Source organism: Bos javanicus, chromosome 26 (assembly GCF_032452875.1).
Source record: "Bos javanicus breed banteng chromosome 26, ARS-OSU_banteng_1.0, whole genome shotgun sequence".
Lineage (NCBI taxonomy): Eukaryota > Metazoa > Chordata > Mammalia > Artiodactyla > Bovidae > Bos > Bos javanicus.
In genome coordinates this window covers 51433352-51437166 of record NC_083893.1, presented here as the reverse complement: position 1 = coordinate 51437166, position 3815 = coordinate 51433352, and the positions used below count along the sequence as shown (strand labels likewise).

The window sequence follows — 3815 nt, the reverse complement described above, 5'->3', positions numbered from 1 at the left end:
ATAGACGGCAGCCCACCAGGCTCCCCTGTCCCTTGGATTCTCCAGACAAGAACACTGGAGTGGGTTGCCATGTCCTTCTCCAATGCATGAAAGTGAAAAGTGAAAGTGAAGTCACTCAGTCATGTCCGACTCTTAACAACCCCATGGACTGCAGCCTACCAGGCTTGTCCATGCATGGGATTTTCCAGCCAAGAGTACTGAGGTGGGTTGGCATTGCCTTCTCCGAAAAGACGCTTAGGACTTGGAAAGAAAGTGATGACCAAACTAGACAGCATGCTAAAAAGCAGAGACGTTACTTTGCCAACAAAGATCTGTCTAGTCAAGGTATGATTTATCCATGTGTCATGTATGGATGTGAAAGTTGGACTATAAAGAAAGTTGACTGCTGAAGATTTGATGCTTTTGAACTGTGGAGACCCAACCACTCCATCCTAAAGGAAATCAGGCCTGAATATACATTGGAAGGACAAATATGAACCTGAAGCTCCAATACTTAGGCTACTTGATGCAAAGAGCTTACTCATTTGGAGGTCACTTTGATTTGCCTGTGAGTGTGGGAGCCCAACTAGGTGCAGGGCCTCAGGGGCAATTGCTACTGAATAATGACATTAAAGCAAGTGCATTCCAGCCCTGTGTGACTCTCAGCACACAAGAGACTGGGAAAGCTATCTATCTTGGAGGAAGGAAAGGCAGGCGAGAGAGTGTGTTTTCAGGGCTCTCCTCGCAGCTGGGGTTCGGCTCCTCAGAGGTCAGACCACCAAGCCTGCTCCAAGGGCCTCAATTCCCAAATCAGGGCCGTGTGTCACCCTACACTTTCCGAGCCTTGCAAACACATTTCTAGGTCATCACAGTACTGCCCATGGGGGAGGAGGCTTCGGGAGTGTATCAGCACCACAGCAGGGTGCCATGCTGGGGTCACCTGAGGGCACCTGGCACCACCCATGGGCCCCCGGCACCTCCCATGGGCCCCCTGGCGAAGAGTGGCAGGCGCAGCCCTGGCTTGCGAAAAACCAAAGCGGAGAGCACAGCTGGCTCTGGTAGAAGGAAGCAAACAGCCACGGGAGGCCTTCGCAGGCAGTTGCTGGGCCGCCCCGCATTAGGGCTCCCCGGGCAAAAAATCACTAAAAATTGGTAACACCAATAACGCCACACCAATAATTTAGGAAGTTTCCCTGATTATGTGTTGAAAATAATTCCTGTAAAACCATTTGTCGCTGTTCACTCACCCAGTCGTGTCTGCCTCTTTGAGACCCCATGTGCTGCAGCATGCCAGCCTTCCCTGTCCTTCACTGTCCCCGGAGATCGCTCAAACTCAAGTCCACTGAGTAAATGATTATAAAGGACTCTACTTTTTAACATATGTGTATTCTAACTACAAGTGTGCTTTTTCATTTTAGAAAGTAGTATTTGAAAATGAATAAATTACATATGAATCCAAAATGTGCCTAATTCACAAATAGAAATATTTAATTTCCTCCACTTTTCTATCCATGGAATATCCTGTTTAGCTTTGTATTATATTTAGCATAATGAACATTTGTCAAAATAAATGTCTATTAAAACAAATAAAATGTTACATATTAAAGTTTTACTCCACTGAGAAGTAAATATGGGAGCCGGGTATTTTAAAATGTCTTTATTCTATTATTTAATATGACTAAAAATAATCTAAACTTAAAATATTACATATATTTATAAACATTATTTTTATTAAACCTCAATTTTTGGCTTCAGAAAATTATAAATAGTCAGACAGGAGAGTTTGAGAGGGGATATATTTATTTGTTCTGATATTCTGCTTCAGAACTTCTGGGGAACTTCCCTGGTGGCTCAGACGGTAAAGTGTCTGCCTGCTATGTGGGAGACCTGGGTTCAATCCCTGGGTCAGGAAGATCCCTGGAGAAGGAAATGGCACCCCACTCCAGTACTCTTGCCTGGAAAATTCCATGGATGGATGAGCCTGGTAGGCTACAGTCCATGGGGTCGCAAAGGGTCGCACACGACTGAGCAACTTATTCTGCTTCAATGAGCAATACTTTCTCAAGTTAAAACACACACGTTTTGGCATCTGATGACAATTCCTTACTCCTGATAACTTATCTGTCTTTAACTTGTCTCTTTTCAGCAGTTCAGAGACTAGAACAAATGCTTGAAGAGAATATTACCAGGTGATGAACTCATTCTTTTGGGTTTTTCAGTCCAGAGAGAGAGTGAAATCCTTCTCTTTCTTCTCATTTTAGTGGTATATTCTCTAACTCTGGTGGGAAACATTGGCATCGTTTCCTTAATCCGGTTGGATCCTCACCTTCACATACCCATGTACTTTTTTCTCAGTAATCTGGCCTTTGTAGACTTCTGTTACTCCTCATCAATAGCCCCAAAGTTCCCGGAGACCCTCCTGAGCAAGCACAGGTCCATATCTCTCTATGCATGTGCGCACAGCTGGGCTTTTTCCTGAACTTCTTGATTTTGGAGACGTTCCTTCTTGCAGTAATGGCTTATGACCGCTATGTGGCCATCTGCGATCCTCTTCTCTACATGGTGATCATGTCTCAAAAGGTGTGCATGCAACTGGTAGCAGGCCCTTACTGATACAGCTTTTCTGTTGCTTTCCTCCACACAGTTGTTACTTTTCGACTGATCTACTATGGCCCCAATGTTATTAATCACTTCTATTGTGATGATGTCCCTTTGATGGCCCTTGCCTGCTCAGACACCAGCCTCAAAGAGATCTTGATTTTTATCTTTGCTGGATTCAACATAATCAGCCCTTTGACCACGGTCCTTATTTCTTCCCTATACATTGTGGCTGCCATCCTGAGAATCCAATCTGCAGAAGGGAGGCGCAAAGCATTCTCATCCTGTGGTTCTCATCTGACTGCTGTCACTATATTCCAAGCGACTCTGATCTTCATGTATCTGCAGCCCAAATCAAACCATTCCCTTGACACAGACGAAGTGGCCTCTGTCGTCTACACAATAGTCATTCCTATGTAGAATCCCATGATCTACAGCCTGAGGAACCAAGAGGTAAAAAATGCCTTGAGGAAAGCCTTTAAAAAATGTTATTTCCTGTCTCTAGTAAACATTAAAATGTATCTTGTAACACTGACTGTCTTGAAACTATGCCACATGCAGATGTGTTGTTTTTATTATCTTTGATAGGTTAATTTTATTTCTGCCATTTTTATATGAGCAAAATGACTTTGCACATGTGTTCTATTTTTCATATAATTTATAAGTAAAAGGTTTAAAAGACTATAATGCACATTTTTAACAAATTGCTACTATTTGCACCTGTGACACTTAATAGTTTTGACCTGGATAGTTTCTATTTAACTGATAATAAGATTTAGCCACTGCTTTCAAAAATGTTTCTATTTTACGCATTGTGGAAGCAGAACAAGGGAGGTGGTAAAGTAAATTTCTTGTCCATCCCCATGTCGTTCCAGGCAGTAGCTGTTCCTCAACTGCACCCTGTCTGCTAAAAATCATTCCTCTCTGCTTCTGACTCCCACTAGATTCACTGGTGGTCACTCTCTGTAATTCCACGGTTCTCATGTTGTTTGAAAAGATGTCATTTTTCGACATGCAGATCTGGAAATCAGGGCCAGCTTTTGGAAAGTCATACTCTCTTTTTCTGTATCAAAACAAAAATGCAGACATACCCCTATATTCCCTCAGCAAGGCTTAAGATCCTTTTATATTTTAGGGATTTGAAGACATTACAATGGTTTGACAGGAAGCGGTAGTTTAAAACCAAGTTTAAACATGGTTGCTGTCAGATGTCAGGAATATTGTTCTATGTTGGGGTG

The 3815-nt window shown here is 42.8% G+C and overlaps 1 pseudogene; it reads left to right on the top strand.

Moving 5' to 3' along the window:
- The first annotated feature begins 961 nt into the window (after window positions 1–961).
- On the top strand, window positions 962–3162 carry LOC133239625 (olfactory receptor 8U3-like; annotated as a pseudogene).
- The last annotated feature ends 653 nt before the right edge of the window (window positions 3163–3815 follow it).